We start from the raw sequence: 21,391 nt of genomic DNA on the forward strand, positions 1-21,391 counted from the left end.
GCAGCAGTCAAGAAAATCAAAAGACGCGTTGCATTGGGTAAATCTGCTGCAAACGACCTCTTTAAAATTTTGAAGAGCGAAGATGTCACCTTCAAGACTAAAGTGCCCCTGACCCAAGCCATGGTATTTTCAATCGCATCATATGCATGTGAAAGCTGGACAATGTATAAGGAAGACCAAAGTAGAATTGACGCCTCTGAATTGTGGCTTGGTGAAGAATATCGAATATACCATAGACTGCCAAAAGAACGAACAAATCTATCTTAGAAGAAGTACAACCAGAATGCTCCTTAGAAGCAAGGATGGCAAGACTGTGTCTTACATACATTGGACATGTTGTCAGGAGGGATCAGTCCTTGGAGAAGGACATAATGTTTGGCAGAGTACAGGGTCAGCGGAAAAGAGGAAGACCCTCAATGAGATGGATTGACACAGTGGTGCAACAATGAGCTCCAGCATAACAAAGATTGTGAGGATGGCTTAGGACCGAGCAGTGTTTTGTTCTGTTGTGTATAAGGTCGCTATGAGTCGGAACCAACTGGACAGCACCTAACAACAACAACAACATGGTTATTCTATTTCTAGTTTTTTGAGAAATTGCCAAAATCGGTTTCCAAAGTGGTTGTACCATTTTACTTTCTGACTATCAAGGGTGTAAGTGTTCCAATCTCTCCACAACCTCTCCAACATTTATTATTTTGTGTTTTTTGGATTAATGCTAACCTTTTGGGGGTGAAATGACATCTCATTGTAGTTTTTTTTTTTTCTAATGGCTAATGATTGTGAGCATTTCATCATGTATCTGTTAGCCACCTGAATGTCTTCTTTGGTGAAGTGCCTGTTCATGTCCTTTGCCCATTTTTTAATTGGGTTATTTGTCTTTTTGTTGTTAATTTTTTTCAGTATCATGTAGATTTTAGAAATCAGACACCGATCTGAATTGTCATAGCAAAAAACTTTTTCCCAGTCTATAGTTAATCTTTTTACTCCTTTGGCGAAGTCTTTGTATGAGCACAGGTTTCTGATTTTTAGGAGCTCCTAATTTTTTTAATTATTTAGTTTCTCTTCTGGTGTATGTTCATTGTTAGTAATATTTTGTATACTGTTTATGCCATGTGTTAGGGCTCCTAGCATTGTCTCTATTTTTCTTCCATGGTCTGTATTGTTTTAGATTTTATATTTAGGTCTTTGATTCATTTTGAGTTAGTTTTTGTGCATGGTGCTAAGTACGGGGCTTATTTCATTGTTTTACAGATGGATATCCAGTTATGCCAGCACCATTTGTTAAAGAGACTGTCTTTTCCCCATTTAACAGACTTTGGGCCTTTGTCAAATATCAGCTACTCATATGTGGATGGATTTATGTAGGATTCTCAATTTTGTTCCACTGGTATGTATCTGTTGTACAAGTACCAGGCTGTTTTGAGTACTGCAGAGGTATAATAGGTTCTAAAATCAGGTAGCGTGAAGCCTCCCAATTTGTTATTCTTTTTCAGTAATGCTTTACTTATCTGGGGCGCCTTTCCCTTCCAAATGAAGTTAGTGATTTGTTTCTCCATCTCATTAAAAAATATCATTTGTATTTGGATCAGGATTGCATTGTATCTATAGATTGCTTTGCATAGAATGGTCATTTTTACAATGTTGAGTCTTCTTATCCCTGAGCGAGGTGTGGTTTTCCACTTATGTAGGTCTCTTTTGGTTTCTTGCAGTAGTGTTTTGTAGTTTTCTTTGTATAGGTCTTTTACGACTCTGGTTAGATTTATTGCTAAGTATTTTATCTTCTTGGGAGCTATTGTAAATGGTACTGATTTGGTGATTTCCTCTTCGACGTTCTCTTGGTTGATGTAGAGGAATTCAACTGATTTTTGTATGTTTATCTTGTATGCTGATATTCTGCTGAACTCTTCTATTAGTTTCAGTAGTTTTCTTGAGGATTCTTTATGTTTTTCTGTGTATAAGATCATGTCAACTGCAAACAGAGATGCTTTTACTTCTTCCTTGCCAATCTGGATGCCCTTTATTTCTTTAGGTTGTCTAATTGCTCTGGCTGAGGCCTCCAGCACAATGTTGAATAAGAGTGGTGATAAAGGGCATCCTTGTCTGGTTCCTGTTCTCAAGGGCTATGCTTTCACACTCTCTCCATTTAGGGTGATGTTGGCTGTTGGCTTTGTATAAATGCCTTTTACTTTGTTGAGGAATTTTCATCCTATTCCTATTTTGCTGAGAGTTTTTGTCATGAGTGGGTGTTGGACTTTGTCAAATGCCTTTTCGGCATCAATTGATAAGATCAGGTGGTTCTTGTCTTTTGTTTTATTTATATGGTAGATTACATTGATTGTTTTTCTAATGTTGAATCATCCCTTTATACCTTTTATGAGTCCCACTTGGTCATGGTAAATTATCTTTTTGATATGTTGTTGAATTCTATTGGCTAGAATTTTGTTCAGGATTTTTGTGTCTTAGCTTATGAAGGATATTTGTAATTTTCTTTTTTTGTGGTGTTTTTACATAGTTTTGGTATTGGGGAAATGATGGCTTCATAGAATGAATTTGAGAGTATTCCATCTTTTATTGTGCTCTGAAATACCTTCATGAAAAATGGTGTTAATTCTTCTCTGAAAGTTTGGTGAATTCTCCAGTGAAGCCGTAATGGCCAGGGCTTTTCTTTTTGGTAGTTTTTTAACTATCCTTTCAATCTCTTCATTTGTTATGGGTTTATTTAGTTGTTCTACCTCTGTTTGTGTTAGTTTTGGGAGGTAGTGTGTTTCTAGAAATTTGTCATTTCTTCTATGTTTTTAAATTTGCTAGAGTACAATTTTTCAAAGTATTCTATTTTGATTGTTTTAATTTCAGATGGTTCTGTCGTGATATCCCCCACCTCATTTTTTATCTGGGTTATATGCTTCATCTCCTGTTCTTCTTTTGTCCATCTGGCCAATGGTTTATTGATTTTGTCAGTCTTTTCAAAGAACCTCCTTTTGGTCTTGTTAACGCTTTCAATTTTTTCTTTTTGTTCTCTATTTCAGTTAATTCTGCTCTAATTTTTATTATTTGCTTTCTTTTGGTGCTTGAGTGTTTCTTTTGTTGCTCTCTTTCTATTTGTTCAAATTTTAGGGATAGTTCTTTGATTTTGGCCCTTTCTTCTTTTGGGATGTGTGCATTTATTGCTATAAATTGACCTTCTACTATTATTGTGGAGTTGTCTATCTCACTTTTCAATGCCGTTCGAGTTTGTGTTATGTATCTTGAAGCCCTGCTGTTGGATGCGTAAATATTTAATATGGTGATATCCTTCTGTTTTACTGTCCCTTTAATCACTATACAGTGTCCTTCCTTATCCTTTGTGGTGGATTTAATTTTAAAGCCTTTTTTGTCTGATATTAGTATTGCCATTCCTGCTCTTTTTTAATTGTTGTTTGCTTGATATATTTTCTTCCTCCTTTGAGTTTTAGTTTGTTTTTGTCTTCAAGTCTAAGGAATGTTTCTTGTAGGCAATATATGGGCTAGATCATGCTGTTTTTATCCATTCTGCCACTCTTTGTCTCTTTACCGGTGTATTTAGTGCATTTATATTCAGCATTGTTATGGATAGGTATGAGGTCAGTGCTGTCATTTTGATGTCTTTTTTTGTGTGTTGTTGACAGTTTCTGTTTTCCACTTAATTTTTTTTGTGTAGTTTTTCTTTACAAATTGTCTTTTCCTCTTTTTCATTGTTGTTGATTTTGTTTCTGCTGAGTCTCTATTTTTTCTCTGTATTTTATTTTGATGTGTATGATTTTTAGTCTCCTTTGTGGTTATCTTATCATTAACCCCTATTTTTCTAAGTTTAAACCAAATTTTTTTCTCTTTATATCCCCTCGACTTACTCTCCAAATGAAATATCAATGACTACGTTTTTCAGTCCCTGTTTAATGATTTAATGCTTTCTTCTTTTACTTAATGACATCTCTGTTTCCCTGTTATGAGCAATTTTTTGTCTTGATTTATTTTTGTGATTTCCCTATCTGGCTTGATATCTGGTTGCTCTTTCCTGTGTTCTAGTCTTGGGTTGGTATCTGATGTTATTGATTTTCAAACAGGAAGACTCCCTTTAGTATTTCTTGTAGTTTTGCTTTGTTTTTTGCAAATTCCCTAAACTTCTGTTAATCTGGAAGTGTCCTAATTTTGCCTTCATATACGAGAGACAATTTTGCTGGATATGTGACTCTTGGCTGGCATTTTTTTTCCTTCAAAGCTTTATATATGTCATTTCATTGCCTTCTTGCCTGAAAGATTTCAGCTGGCTGATCAGAGTTTATTCTTTGTAAGTGATTTTATGTTTATCTCTAGCTGCTCTTAAAAGTCTCTATCTTTGGGTTTGGAAGGTCTGTTTATGATATGTCTTGGTGACTTTCTTTTGGGAGCTATCTTGTGTGGAGTTTGTTGAACATCTCGGATAGATACCTTCTCATCTTTCATATCAGGGAAGTTTTCTGGCAACAAATCTTCAACAATTATCTCTGTATTCTCTCTATTCCCTCCCTGTTCTGGCACTCCAATCATTCGTAGGTTATTTCTCTTAATAAGGTCCAACATGATTCTTTGGTTTTCTTAATTTTTTTAAATTATTTTATCTGATTTTTCTTTGAATATATTGGCACCAAGTTTTTTTCTTCTACCTCACTAATTCTGACTTCCATTTCCTTGTTTTGACTCCTCTGAGTTTCTATTGAGTTGTGTAATTCTGAAATTTTATGGTTAATCATCTTAATTTTTGATTGTTGTCTCTGTATGGGAAAACCCTGTTGGCGTAGTGGTTAAGCGCTATGGCTGCTAACCAAGAAGTTAGCAGTTCGAATTCACCACATGCTTCTTGGAAACTCTATAGGGACAGTTTTGCTATGTCTTATAGGATTGCTATGAGTCAGAATCGACTCCAAGGCAGTGGGTTTGTTTTTTTTGGGGGGTCTCTCTATGGATTCTTGTAGCCTATTAAATTTTACATTATACTCTTGATAACCATCTTAATTTCCTCAGCTGATTTATCTATGTTCGTCGGCTTGTTCTGCATTTTCATTATCTCTTTTCTGATCTCTTGCAGAGTTCTGTACATTAATCTTTTGTAATCTACCTCTGGTAATTCCAGGAAGACATCTTCATCTGGATGATTCCTTGATTCTTTGTTTTGGGAACTTGTTGACGTTATCATGGCCTGCTTCTTTATGTGATTTGATTTTGACTGTTATCTCCAAGTCATCTATAAGTTACTGTATTAATTTATTTTATGTTTGCTTACTGTGTCTTGGTTTCTTACTTTGTGTTGTTTTGATTTACCCAGATAAGCTTCTGGAGGAAGCTAGCTTCATTTTTGGAGCCTTTGAAGCTCTAATGTCCTGTCACCATATGGCTAGAGCTGTTACCATTCACTTTTCTTATATGGATTCAGGTCTGGTATCCAGGCACTAGGTCACCAAGTGTGTGGTGCAGGCTCTCACTACAGTCTTAGGGGAGCATTTGCAATTGGTATATGTTTAGATTTCTGGTTGCAGCAGGGGGTCACACTCTGAGCAAGGCAGGGGCTGAAAACCAACCCCCAAGTATTTGTGAGGAAGGCACCTCCCTGTTCTCTAGAGCACACAGGTGAGTGGGCTCTGAAACAGTGCCATAGGCACCCAATGCTTTTAAGTGTAAGAACTGGGAGACATCACTTATCCTTGCACATCTGTCATGGGTGGCTGAAACAGATAAAGTCAGACCTCAGGCACATATGCCCTTGCACTGTAACAATAAAGGCCTAGCTCCTCACACAGGGCCACACGGGTCCATGCAGGGGTGAAAGGCATTCAAAGTCTATGGACCATTTGTGCCTGGACAGGAACCAATTCTGCCCTAAGTTCCCAATTTAGGGAAGCCAGCAGATTATTTTTTCCCCATTTGTTAATTTGCTCCTTCTCCAAGGCCAGGAGAATGGCTCAGGGGGCACAGCAAGGCCTATCTCAGGCTCAGAGAAGTCGACTGTCACTGAAGCTGGCTTGGGGTCTAGGGAACAGGGAGGAGAGATCAGATAAAGGGGAGAGAGTTCTTTCAACAGGGATGTTTTTAGATCCATGCAGTAAATTAGACATAAGCACTTAACTTTGCCAAGAATGCTGTTCTTTGCTGATTCCTGATGTGTGTGTAGATTCTGCGGTTTGCTCTCTGTGGCTGAGAAAATTGCATCAAGCATGCTACGTCCAGTCCTACTGTGGTCTTGCCAGGGGATAGGGGGTGAGGGTTGCCAGTTCCTGCCAAGTCAGGTCCGGCAACTCCTCAATGCTTCTGAACCATCTCTCCCTCCCCCTGCTGCTCAGCCTGATTTTTTAACTTTGCCTTTGATGTTCAGGGCTCCTAGCTTGTCATATATATAATCAATTCACTTGTGTTTCCCAGTCTTTGTTGTAAGAGGAACCACCGGAAGCATCTGACTACTCCACCATGTTGGCTCCACCTCCTCTTCTTTTTCTTTTGATGCTTCTGTGTCTTTCAGTATTTTCCTGTATAATCCCACAATAATGCAACTCAAGGCTCGGATTTTTCATCCAGTTCTTTCAGCTTGAGAAATGCTGAGCACATTCTTCCCATTTGGATTTGTAACTCCAGGTCATTGCATATTTCATTATAATACTTTGTCTTTTTGAGCTGCACTTTGAAATCTTCTGTTCAAGTTTTTTACTTCATCATTTCTTCCTTTCCCTTTAGCTACTCTACATTAGAGAACAAGTTTCAGTGTCTCTTCTGACATCCATTTTGGTATTTTCTTTCATTCTTTTCTTTTTAATGACTTCTTGCTTTCTTCATGTATGATGTCCTCAGTGTCATTCCACAATTTACCTAGTGTTCAGTCAGTAGTGTTTAATGAGTCACATCTGTTCTTGAGATGTTATCTAAATTCAGGTGGAATATTCTCAAGGTCATGCTTTGGCTCTAGTGGATTTGTTCTAATTTTCTTCAGCTTCAACTTGAACTTGCATATGAGCACCTGATGGCCTGTTTTACAGTCGGCCCCTGGCCTTTTTCTGATGATATTAAGCTTTTCTGTGGTCTCTTTCCATGGATGTAGTGGATTTGATGCCTGCATATCTATCTGGCGAGGCCTATGTATGTAATCGCCATTTATGTTGTTGAAAAAAGGTATTTGCAATGAAGGAGTTGTTAGCCTTGCAAAATTCTATCATGTGATGTCCAGCATCATTTCTATCATCAAGGTCATATTTTCCAACTACCAATCCTTCTTGTTTTCAACTTCCACATTTTAACTGCTGGTAATTATCAATGCATCTCAAATACATGTTTGATCAACTTAGCCTGTAGAAGTTGGTAAAAGTCTTCAATTTCTTCATCTTTGGACTTAGTGGTTGGTGTGTAAATTTGAACAATAGTCATATTAACTCGTTTTTCTTCTTCCTTGTGGGCGTATGGCTATTATCCAAACACTAACAGTGTTGTACTGCAGGATAGATCTTGAAAAGTTCTTTTTGACAATGAATGTGACGCCATTCCTCTTCAAGTTGTCATTCATGGTGTATTAGACCATATTATTTGTCCAATTCAAAATGGCCAATACCATCCATTTCAGCTCACTAATGTCTAGAATATTGATGTTTAGGTGTTCCAATTCATTTTTCAATTCTAGATTAACAATCAAAACGTTCCTATACAGAATTTACTTGATTATCAGAAAAACAAATTTATATAAGTTCAATCTACACACTCACTTATTATGATCAAGATATTAAAAATCAGAAATAATTTATTTCTTTCTACATTTGAGTGGCATTTTATAAAACATGATCTTGAGTTGCAAATAATTTGGCCACATAACTCCTTTCAAGAAGTGACAGGATATCAAGTAAAGGAGTTAGTCTAACCTAATGGGGAATACAGTGAAGGCTGGTATAATTAGAAAAGTGACAATAAGAAATAAGATGCAACTTGCAAAATACATTAAAGGAAATGCTTCTTGAAATTTATTAGAAATAAGAAAAACTCTGGATAAAAGTTGTCACTTAAATGATAGGGACAAGCTGATAATACATTATTTCCAAAAAGTGATGGTTTTTAATGTTTATTTTTAAAAAATTCTGTCTTTACACAGTAGAAAGAAAGACAACTATGGACCATAAAAGACAACTCATAGAACAGGAAGTAAGCACAATAGAGAAGGGGAAGACACAGGAAATAAGTATTTTAAAAAGGTGAATGTATAGACAGTATAATGCTTATTTTTGTTTCTTAAGAGAGAAAACCCACTTACCTGTAGGCTTAATTTTCAGACTTGTGAAATATCAGGGGAAAAATCCTTTGACTCAAGATGCAATCACCTAGAGAAAAACAGGGATCTTGTTGGTTAAGTTAGCAAAATTCAACTGAATCAAATTCATCAGGAATAGAGGTAAGGTATTATATTTAGGAATGAGAATTCACTATTAAATTAAATTGTGGAATTGAAACATTGCACACTTTTTGGACACAAAGGAATTTTGAGACATTACTAAGGTATTTGCCCTCAGCTCTTCCTCTGCCTCCTGTTTGATTAATTTGGTAGATATTTGAATTTTAATTATTCAGTTTTGGGTTGTGTGTATTAGCAGTATAACCACCAACTCCTAGCATGACATTTGCCTTCAAATTTCTTAAGATGTAGTTAATGAAAGGACATATTGAAAGTCAAAGAGAAATACCCAAATTAAATACAAACATAAAGTGTGTATACAGAAGATAATCTGTATGACAATCTATCACTGATTCTAAAATCAAATTGTGGGAAACTTTACTATTTCAAGCCTACCATGGCTTGCATTATTCAGACTAACTAGTTTAACTCTTCTGTCAGCTGCTTCAGTATTTTCCCCACTGTCTATGTTTATATTTGCTGCCTTTATAATCATAAAGCATGTCAGTCATCTTATAAAAATCTTAATTTTTTCTGATATTTTACTAAATGAAACTTTTCATACTGAATTTCTCTTGATAGATAATATCTTTGCGTTCCAAGAGATGCAATGGTGTAACTATAAATACAAGTTTTATAAAATGAGACAAAATATTTGTGAACCTCTCTCTGTAAGTGGTATTCAATGATAGCTTTTGAACTATTCAAGAGGATAATCTAAAACTACAGCAATCATGAAAAACAGCACAGCACATCTTAAATATCCAAATGCCATTCTCTTTAGAGTTCACAAGGGAGGAGGCTCCATATGGAAAGCAATAATGTAATGATTGTAACCATTGGGTATTGTTGTCAGACTTTGTAGAACATTTTCAATAGGTATGAGGTTTTGGGAAACATTTTTGGAAACAGAGAGAATTCACTTTGAAACAAAATTGGGCAGTTACACAGAGTAACACCATTTTCAGAAAAAAAATAACAACATCAAAAATATGTGGCAATAACGCCACTTGTCTCATATTTTGATGTGACACATAAACTGGCTCAGGAGGACGGTTTATAGGCTCCCCCTACAAAATGGTTTGTGCCATGGCAATCTCATTGGAATAAGTGGGTACCTTCCAAAATCTAGCATCCTGAAGGTGCCAGTGTTCATCTACATGTCAGAAGTCTGCCATATATCTTTATAGTCACATCTTGTATATGTGTCATTTACACACACATTCATAAATACACACAGCCATGCACCTAATTTGCATATTTAAGGTTAGCGTTGCATTTACCACATGCCTCATGGAATATGGATTTGAATGTGCTCAGTAATATCCCGTCCACTTAGTTGTTTTAAGCTCAGAGCGTATATGAAGACACCACCACCTCAGTGCTGTGCTGTCGCATAACTATTTTCTCTTACTTCTGAAGTTTTCCTCATCTATAGCAGTAGTGCTAGGGGTCAAACTCACAAAGGTGCTGTCCCCCAATTGCAGCAAACACTGCCATGTGTTGTATGTTTGATGAATTAAAAGGATGCTGCCAACTTAATTACACTGTAACCCTTCAATAAAGGAAGGGCAGAGCTGATTAACTAGTGAATAATTGGGGGCTGATTGATGGCTCTCTCTCTCACTGCTGAAGGCTGTATATATAATTATTTTGCCTTTGGGCCTAATTTTGCCACTGTTAGCTTCCACTTTTGTCATCAGCTGTAATTTATAGATGGGGCCTGCAGCCTTAAAAAAAAAAAGGATAGAAAATGGAATTGCTCTGAATCCTTAGATATGTCACCTGCAAAAGGCCAGCAGGCAGCCTTGAACATCAACAGTTGCAATCATTTAACAGCATTAGCATTTCATGCTTAGCTAGGAAATAATACATTAATTTTCCAATGATCATAATATCATATTACATCACCCAGTGGTTTTGAATGTACTTTTAATGCAAGATTGACTTGTTACAAGTCATAAGAATTTCTAATGCACTTTTTTTCCCAATCAATCATTGCCTCTTTCTAATATACTAACAAAGCAGTAGATAGCCTTCTTTCAAATGCAGTAGGTTATAATTTCTTCAAAGCAAATTAAAAAAATTCAGACCTCTCCAACCATCTTAAATATTAATGTGCAATGACCAGTGCCACTAAAAATCAAACCACTACTACAGAATATTTCAACTTCTGCTTAATAATCAAAATACAATGTTATTAAGGATTTACCATGTACAAGACACCATGCAAAATTTGAAAAATGTATACAAAGTATTAGCATTCATATGTGCTAAAGCCTGAAGATATCAAACCCTAGACTTCAAATATATTCTTTGAAACATTTCTGTCATAATGCTGTTATAAAAATACGAATTCAAAGAAAGCACACCAATCATAAAAGAGGGTCTGTTTTAGGATAATCCTTAAAGTTTTATGGAGAAACTAGCTCCTTATTAAAAAAGGGAGGAAAATGTGATTAAGAAACATTTTAAAGATTGCTCTCTCTCTCCTAGCCATGCTAAAAGAATGTGGATGATTTTATAGCCAATTTTTTTTCCACAATAGTAAAAATATCTTAGACATGTAGTTTTGGTAACACATCCTTTACAACACTGCAGTGGTAAAACCTCTAACTTATAAGCCAAGGTATACAAATTGTCTCTTTCAGATTTCCTTTGTTGTTTTGTCCTCACTGAGATCTCTCTAGCCTACAAATTACAGGATGATTTGAAGAAGATTTCAGTCAAAGATCAGTAGTGTGCCAGTGGGCATGGGCCGGGAAAAAAAAAAGATTGATATTTGCCCTCTTTTCTTATCTGAACTTGATTTATAAGTCAGTGTGAGTATGCAAGAGAAATAAAGGCAAAGACCTTGATGCCTCCCCGTGGAGAATATGCACCATTTGGATTGAAGGCATGAAAGAGGGGAAATTAATGGTAAGCTGTTCATCTGTCACTACTGCCAGCCTGATGGTTTTGCAGAGAAGGCGAGGACTATATGACATGCCCTCCAGTGAAGGGCAAGTCTGTCTGCTGTTCTCCTATTATAAACACAGTGCTCTGGGTTTCTGAGGAATTTAAATTTAAAATCAGACTGTACTTTGGGTAGATGAATATTTACACTGGTACTTGATTTCCTTGAAGTATTAACTTGTATAATTCTGCTTGTTTTAAAAGAAAAAAAATTCTTTCTCCCCCCCCCCTTTTTTTTTTTTTAATCAAACCTGCTTGACAATGTGGCTTGGCCCTTTTACATCTGGCTGCATTTTTCTTGCTGTCACATTGCAATGAAATGTAAATAGGACCTGAAGATTAGGCACATGAAATGTGGAGAGGGCTTGGCTGAATTACACTGTAAGAAATGCAGAAAGTAGCTGCAAAGTTGAAATTATAAGGTGAAGTTTTCCCCCCTCCACTGAAAAATAAGCAAGGCTGTGAAAATATTATGAAATATACATGACTGGGAAAAACATCAAAATGAAAGTTTTATCTTATGTGGAAGATCAAGAAGCCCATGCTTCATTATTATTGAAATCTTTTATGTTGTTAAGAATTTGATATATTGACAGAACACTCTATGCTTCTATTGAGAAATGGAGTAGCACATACATTGATAGCTGGAATTAAATTCTCGTATTCTTCACTCAACTTTCCAACCCAAGAAAAAGCTCTATATTCTTTTGTGTGTGTGTTTATGTGTGTAAGAAAAGGAAATTTTGTGTCCATAATCATTTTTGCTAGTATGATTATCTTCATTGTTAGAAAATTTTTCATAGCAAATCAACAAAGATAGAGGAAAAAGAAAACACTGGCATTGTTTTAAAGAGGTAATAAAAAGGAAAATAAGAGACAGAGTAAGAAAATTTTTATTTATTTGAAGAGTGTCTGATCTTTTATTAGGTTCCAATCAAAGAAACTTTTGTAATACACATCAAGTAAATCTCCATAGAGAAAGGCTAAAATATTTTAGAGTTTATTTGGTAAGTTGTGGAAAACGACAGAAATATTTTAGTTAATAAGAGGGTAAATATGATTAATGCTATTGTTTAGAAAGATTGATTAGGTATAGCGTAGATTGGAGTAGAGGGAGACCGGAAGACAGGAGACCACTTACATGAGAGGTAATAGGGTGTAGATAAGAGCAGAAGCAGTGGGAATGAAGAGGTGAGCATGGATTTAAGCACTCAGGTGGAGATGTAATTCACAAGGCTTTTTGTAGCTGAGTAATTGTCTGGTGGAAACCCTGGTGGCATAGTGGTTAAGAGTTTGGCTGCTAACCAAAAGGCCAGCAGTTTGAATCCACCAGGTACTCCTTGGAAACCCTATGAGGAAGTTCTGCTCTGTTCTATAGGGTCACTATGAGCCAGAATCGACTAGACAGCAACAGGTAGTTTTCTGGTATTGAGCTTGGGTGATAGAAGAATGATGGTGACCATAAAAGAAGTACGAAAAATAGAAATAAGGTGAATTAAAATGCAGAACTGGAACGCAAAGGATAGGTCCAGTTTGGAGAATGAGCTTCAGGAGCCATCAGCACCAAAACAAAGTGCATTTCAACAACATCATTTGCCTTCACTTTTTAAATTTAACTCTGAAAACATTAGATCACACTCAGTGCCCTCTGTTTGGAGACAACTGTAGCAGTCAACTTTGTCAGAACCTTTCTGGTCATTTCTTAATGGACAATTGACAAATCAACTCCCTAGTGCTGCGTTTCAGTTTAAAAGCACCTACACACTGTTGTTTTATCTTGGCTGTTTACTTTTGTTAATGCATTCATTCCTCTGGAAAAAAAAATTATTCCTCAAGACCAATACTCAGTTATTTGCTTGGTATTATTCACATTAAAAATGCTATCCGCTTATGGTTCCCAATATTTTGTGTGTGTGTGTTAACAAAATATTCAAACAGGAAGGGAAAATAAGCTTTTTTGTCTAATGCAAAAAGAGATGGAAAACTCTTACTAATTTGAAGACCTACAGTAACAATAGCAGTATTCTTCCAGAGAATGTTTTCTTATATATTTGAGGGGAAATGTGTTCATAAATATCCCAAACAAAATGAAATGCTATCCTCAACTGCTTCCTTAATACTATACCTAAGACTTCACTACACTAATTATTTCTGTTAGTTATAGTGCTAATGAAGCCCAAGTCACAAGTTAGATCCCAAGATGAGTCAGTTAACAACACAGTTCTGAACTTTTCCAGAGCCACAGCCTGCACCCTAACCCCAGATCTCAGCCATCATGAACAAACACGCATCCCATTGGCCCCAACAGAGGTGAGGTAGGTCAGAGAGCGTGAAAGGAAAATAAACTCAATGCACAGGGCCTATTGCAAGCATACGTCTTTCACATAAGGATGGAGACACACATGCTCTTTGGAAAGGAAAACATTCTAGACTATTTATAAACATTAATTCAATGATGATGAATATTCAGGAAGTTCAGAATGTGGTATCTGTTACATGGAGAGGGTTGTTGCTTAGTTTCCATAATTAAAATCATCTTGCAATTCCTCATTACACGTCTTTTGCACATGTAAATATCCCTTTGACATATTTCAGTTGACCATTTTTCAATTAAATACCAGTATATTTTAATCCACATTTGTTTTATAACATGATTGAGTAAAGGGCTAGTAGGTATTTTGTGTTCCTGACAGAGAAGCGCTATATTTTCTCTATCCTGTAAGTTTTCAGATTGCTATAAGAAAAGAAAGTTGTTAACAGATTATGTGGTGGCTTAAAAATAAGGATTGAATGACCTGCTAAAACCATGGAGTCACTTGTCACTAATCAATGGGCACACATCTTTTGTGTGTGTGTGTTGTGTGTGCTTTAGGTGAAAGTTTACAGCTCAAGTTAATTTCTCATACAAAAATTTATACACATATTGTTATGTGACCCTAGTTGCAATCCTATAATGTGACAGCACAGTCCCCCTTTCCACCCCAGGTTTCCCCTGCCCATTCAAGCAGCTCCTGTTCCTTTCTGCCTTCTCATCTCGCCTCCTGACAGGAGCTGCACATTTCATTTCATGTATCTGCTTGAAGTAAGAAGCACACTCTCACAAGCACTGTTTTATGTTTTCTAGTCCAGTCTAATATTTTTTGAAGAGTGGGCTTCTGGAATGGTTTTAGTTCTGGGTTAACAGAGCATCCAGGGGCCATGGCTTTGAGGATTCCTCCAGTCTCCGTCAGTCTGATCTTTTTACATGAATTTGAGTTCTGAGCCACACTTTTCTCCTGCTCTGTCAGGGACTCTCTGTTGTGTTCCCAGTCAGAGCGGTCATTTGTCATTGATGGTAGCCGGGCACCATCTAGTTCTTCTGGTCACAGGCTGATGGAGTCTCTGGTTTTATGTGGCCCCTTTGTCTCTTGGGTTAAAATTTTCTTTGAGTCTTTGGTGTTCTTCATTCTCCTTTGCACCAGGTGGGTTGGAACCAATAGATGCATCTTCGATGGCCACTGGCAAGCTTTTAAGACCCCAGACGCCACTCACCAAAGTAGGATGCAGACCATTTTCTTAATAAACTTTGTTATCCCAATTGACCTAGATGACCTCCAAAACCGTGGTTTCCAGGCCCCAGCCACTGCTACTTTTTCCCTCTAAGTGTTTGCTTGTGTTCAGGAAACTTCTTAGGTTTTGGTTTATTCTAGTTGTGCTGACTTCCCCTGTATTGTGTGTTTTTCTTCGTTTCACCTAAGATGATTCTTGTGTACTATCTAGTTAGTTAATTCCCCTCTTCCTCCCTCCCCACCTTCATAACCATCAAAGAATGTTGACTTCTGTGTTTAAATCTTTTCTTGAGTTCTTATAATAGTGGTCTCATGCAATATTTGTCCTTTTGCTACTGACTAATTTCACTCAGCATAATGCCTTCCAGAGTCATCCGTGTTGTAAGATGTCTCACAGATTCCTTATTATTCTTTATTGTTGCATAGTATTCCATTGTGTGTGTGTACCGTAATACATTTATCCATTCCTCTGTTGATGGGTACCTAGGTTGTTTCCATCTTTTTACTATTGTGTACAGTGCAGCAATGAACATGGCTGTGCATATACCTATTCATATGAGAGCTCTTATTTCTCTAGGATGTGTTCCAAAGAGAGAGATCCTGGATCCCGTGGTACTTCTATTTCTAGCTTCTTAAGGAAGCACCAAATCAATTTCCAAAGTAGTTGTACCATTTTACACAGTCTCTCCACAACCTCTCCAGCATTTATTATTTTGTGTTTTTTTGGATTAGTACTAGCGTTGTTGGGGTGAGATGGTATCTCACTGTTGTTTTGATTTGCATTTCTCTGATGGCTAATGCTCTAAAGCTGCCCAAATGTCTTCTTTAGTGAAGTGTCTGTTCAAATCCTTTGCCCATTTTTTAAATGGGTTATTTGTCTTTTTGTTGTTGAGGTTTTGCAGAATCTTATAGATTTTAGAGATTATCCCTGATTGGATATGTTATAGCCATATTTTTTTTTCCAGTCTGTAGGTTGTCTTTTTACCCTTCAGGTGAAGTCTTTTGATGAGTGGAAGTGTGATTTTTAGGAGCTCCCAGTTATCTAGTTTCTCTTCTAGTGTTTATGCATTGTTAGTTATGGTTTGTATACTGTCTATGCCATGTATTAGGGCTCCTAGCATTGTCCCTACACTTTCTTCCATGATCTTTATCTTTTTAGATTTTGTATTTAGGTCTCTGATCATTTTGAGTTAATTTTTGTACATGGTTCGAGGTACGGGTCTTGTTTCCTTTTTTTGCAGATGAATATCCAGTTACGCCAGCACCGTTTGTTAAAGAGACTGTCTTTTCCCCATTTAACTGACTTTGGGTCTTTGTCAAATATCAGCTGCTCATAGGTGGATGAATTTAAGTATGAATTCTCAATTCTGTTCCATTGGTCTATGTATCTGTTGTTGTACATGTACCAGGCTGTTTTGACTACTGTGACAGTATAATAGTTTCTAAAATCAGGTAGTGTGAGGCCTCCCACTTTCTTCTTCTTCAATAATGCTTTACTTTTCCAGGCCTCTTCCCTTTCCATATGACGTTAGTGGTTTGTTTTCCATTTCATTAAAAAATGTCATTGGTATTTATATTTGGATAGGGATTGCATTGTATCTACAGATCACTTTGGTAGAATAGGCATTTTTACAATGTTGCTTCTTCCTATCCATGATCAAGGTATGTTTTTCCACTTATGAAGGTCTCTTTTGGTTTCTTGCACTAGGGTCTTGTATTTTTCTTTGTATAGGTCTTTTATGTCTCTGGTTAGAATTATTCCTAAGTATTTTATCTTCTTGGGGGCTATTGTAAATGGTATTGATTTGGTGGTTTCCTCTTAGACGTTCTGTTTGTTGGTGTAGAGGAATCCAGCTGATATTTTTATGTTTATCTTGTATCTGAATACTTTGCTGAACTCTTCTATTAGTTCCAGTAGTTTTCTTGTGGATTCTTTGGGGTTTTCTGCATATAACATTATATCATCTACATCTTCCTTACCAATTTGGATGCCCTTTTTTTTTTTTTCTTTTCCTAGCCTAATTGCTCTGGCTAGTACCTCCAGCACAACATTGAATAAGAGTGGTGATAAAGGGCATCTTTGTCTGGTTTCTGTTCTCAAAGGGAATGCTTTCAGACTCTCTCCATTTAGGATGATGTTGGCTGCTGTCTTTGTATAAATGCCCTTTATTATGTTGAGGAATTTTCCTTTTATTCCTATTTTGCTGAGAGTTTTATCATGAATGGGTGTTTGACTTTGTCTTTTCTGCATCAATTGATAAGATCCTGTGGCTCTTATCTTTTGTTTTTTGTGATGGATTACATTGATTGTTTTCCCGATGTTGAACCATCTGTGCATACCTGGTATGAATCCCTCTTGGTCATGATGATTTTTTTTTTGATATGTTGTTGAATTCTATTGGCTAGAATTTTGTTGAGAATTTTTATGTCTACATTCATGAGGGATATTGGTCTGTGATATTCTTTTTTTTTTTTTTGTGGCGTACTTACCTGGTTTTGGTGTCAGGGTTATGCTGGCTTCATGGAATGAGTTTGGGAGTATTCCATCATTTTATGTGCTCTGAAACACCTTTATTAGTACCAGGGGTGGGGGTTTGGGGGCCATGCTTTCTGGGAACTTCTAGTCAATAAGCATAACAATGTGTATTAAGGAAAAATTCTGCATCCCACTTTGGTGAGTAGCATCTGGGGTCTTAAACCTAGGAAGTGACCATCTAAGATGCATCAATTGGTTTCAACCCACCTGGAGCAAAGGAGAATGTAGAACATCAAAGGTACAAGGAAAATAAGAGCTCAAGAGACAGAAAGGACTGCATAAACCAGAGACTTCTTCAGCCTGAGACTGGAAGAACTAGTTGTTGCCTGGCTACCACCAAAGACTGCTCTGACAGGGAACACAACAGAGAATCCCTGATGGAGGATGAGAAAAGTGACACAGAACACAAATTCTAGTATAAACACTAGACTTAATGGTCTTTCTGAGACTGGAGGGACCCCAGAGGACACGGCCCCTGGACTCTGTTAGCCCAAAACCAAAGCCATTCCCAAAGCCAACTCTTCAGACATAGATTAGAATGGAGTATAAGACATAAAATGATACTGATGAGGAGTATGCTTCTTAGCTCAAGTAGACACATGATACTATGTGGGCATTTCCTGTCCGGAGGAGAGTGAGAAGGCACAGGGGGAAAGGAGCTGGTTTAATGGACAGGGGAAATACAAGGTGGAAAGGAGAAGTGTGCTGTCACATTATAGGGAGAGCAAGTAGGGTCACATAACAAGTGCGTATGTTTTTGTATGAGAAACTGACTTGAATTGTAAACTTTCACTTAAAGCACAATAAAAAAAGAGAAAAAAAGATGTCATGAAAGAGAAAAAATGTAAGCAGGAAAAGAAATATCAGGGCTATTTTAATGGAAAAGCTTGCTAACTGCAAACTTTACATGTATCCACTTTCCAGTATTACTAGATTATAAAATGTACTATCAGTCCACTCAAGTGATATATTCAGGAACTGAACTTTTGGCCTTAGGGACCTGTAATAGATTCAGCAACAAAAGCTTCTCAGCACCTATGTTGGTAACGTCAGTTCTAGGAACTGCTTGCTTGATACTATCTGTAGTTGGGGTAAGGAGGAAAGAATGTAATTTTCATACCAAAAAAATACATACGTATTTTTCTGATACAATTAGTTACTGCTGTGTGTTCAATGATTCATTTAAATGCTTTCATTTCAGGACATCTTTCCATGTTTTTGGAAATATATTTATATACAGATTCATCTTGTACTTTGCAGTCATATTAAGAAGGCTAAATGGATTTATATTTTTACGACAAATCAAAAAAATTGTATTTCAGGTTTTGATAAATTCAATCAAGGTTTAAGTATAATCAAGAAGAGATATACCAAAGCAATATAAAAATGGGAGAAATAAATACCCAAATCCAGAAATAACTTTTAATAGAAGTACAATTTTGTTAATTTCATTACATAAAAAGAACTCATTAAATAAATGCATGAACTTCAAATCAGACTGACCAATTATATTATTTGTATTCAAAATTATTCTATTTGTGGAACATTGGAACCAATTTATCCTGCACCAATGAATTCAAAGTGTTTTGAATTTTTGAAAGTAAAAACTACTTGAAAAGAGTTTTTGTTTAAAAACAAAACAAAACTTTTTTTTTTTTAAAATAGCATTTCCTTTTGTTTTTGGTGAAGATTAACTTTTTTTTAGGTTCCCAGGAAACCCACCCACTTTAGGTTCCCAGGAAACCCTGGTGGCATAGTGGTTAAGTGCTATGGCTGATAACCAAAGGGTTGGCAGTTCCAATCAGCCAGGCAATCCTTGGAAACTCTATGGAGCAGTACTACTCTGTCCTATAGGGTCGCTATGAGTCGGAATCAACTCAGCGGCACTGGGTTTGGTTTGGACTGGCTTTAGGTTCTCATTCAACAATTTCTACACAAATTGTTCAGTGACATTGATTACGTTCTTTTTTTTTAATTTTTATTGTGCTTTAAGTGAAAGTTTACAAATCAAGTCAGTCTCTCACACAAAAGCTTGTAGACAACTTGCTACATACTCCCAACTGCTCTCCCCCTAATGAGATAGCACACTCCCTCCCTCCACTCTCACTTTTTGTGTCCATTTCGCCTCTACCCTCTCAACACCCCTGCAGGCAGGAGATGCCAACATAGTCTCAAGGGTCCCCCTGATCCAAGAAGCTCACTCCTCACCAACATCCCTCTCCATCCCATTGTCCAGTCCAATGCCTCTCTGAAGAGTTGGCTTTGGGAATGGTTCCAGTCCTGGGCCAACAGAATGTCTGGGGGCCATGACCACTGGGGTCCTTCTAGTCTCATTCAGACCATTAAGTCTGGTCTTTTTACGAGAATTTGGGGTCTACATCCCACTGCTCTTCTGCTCCTTCAGGGGTTCTCTATTGTGTTCCCTGTCAGGGCAGTCATCATTTGTAGCCAGGCATCATCTAGTTCTTCTGGTCTCAGGCTGATGGAGTCTCTGGTTTATGTGGCCCTTTCTGTCTCTTGGGCCCCTAATTGCCTTGTGTCCTTGGTGTTCTTCATTCTCCTTTGGTCCAGGTGGGTTGAGACCAATTGATGCATCTTAGATGGCCACTTGCTAGTGTTTAAGACTCCAGACTCCACTCTCCAAAGTGGGATGCAGACTGTTTTCTCAATAGGTTTTATTATGCCAAATGACTTACATGTCCCCTGATACCATGGTCCCCAAACCCCTGCCCCTGGCACGCTGGCCTTTGAAGCATTCAGTTTATTCAGGAAACTTCTTGGCTTTTGGTTTAGTACAGTTGTGCTGACCTTGGCTGTGTTGTGTGCTGTCTTTCCTGTCACCTAAAGTAGTTCTTACCTACTATATAATTCCTGAATACCCTTTTCCCACCCTCCTTCCCTTCCCCCTCTCGTAACCATCAAAGAATATTTTCTGTTCTGTTTAATCTATTTCTCGAGTTCTTATAATAGTGGTCTTATACAATATTTGTCCTTTTGCAACTGACTAATTTCACTCAACATAATGCCTTCCAGATTCCTCCATGTTATGAAATGTTTCACAGATTCATCACTGTTCTTTATCGATGTGTAGTATTCCATTGTATGAATGTACCATAATTTACTTATCCATTCATCCATCGTTGGGCACCTTGGTTAGTTCCAAATTTTTGCTATTGTAAACAGTGCTGCAATGAACATGGCTGTGCATATAACTGTGCGTGTAAAGGCTCTTATGTCTCTAGGATATATTCCAAAGAGTGGGATTTCTGGATCCTACGGTAGTTCTATTTCTAGCTTTTTAAGGAAGCGCTAGTTCGATTTCCAAAGTGGTTGTACCATTTGACATTTCCACCAGCAGTGTATGTGTTGCAGTCTCTCCACAGCCTCTCCAACATTTATTATTTTGTGTTTTTTTTGATTAATGCCAACCTTGGAGTGAGATGGAATCTCATTGTAGTTTTGATCTGCATTTCTTTAATGGCTAATGATCGTGAACATTCCCTCATGTATCTGTTAACTACCTGAATGTCTTCTTTAGTGAAGTGTCTGTTCATATCTTTTGCCCATTTTTTAATTGGGTTATTTGTCTTTTTATAGTTGAGTTTTTGCAGTATCACGTAGATTTAAGAGATCAGGTGCTGACCGGAAATGTCATAGCTGAAAACTTTTTCCCAGTCTATAGGTAATCTTTTTACTCTTTTGGTGAAGTCTGGATGAGCATAAGTATTCGATTTTTAGGAGCTCCCTGTTATCTAGTTTTTCTTTTGCATTGTTAGTAATGTTTTGTATATGGTTTATGCCATGTATTAAGGTTCCTAACATTGTCCCTGTTTTTTCTTCCATGGTCATTTTTTAAAATAATTTTTATTGTGCTTTAAGTGAAAGTTTACAAATCAAGTCAGTTTCTCACAAAAAAGCTTATGTACAACTTGCTACACA

Source organism: Elephas maximus, chromosome X (genome assembly GCF_024166365.1).
Source record: "Elephas maximus indicus isolate mEleMax1 chromosome X, mEleMax1 primary haplotype, whole genome shotgun sequence".
In the NCBI taxonomy this organism is placed as follows: Eukaryota; Metazoa; Chordata; class Mammalia; order Proboscidea; family Elephantidae; genus Elephas; species Elephas maximus.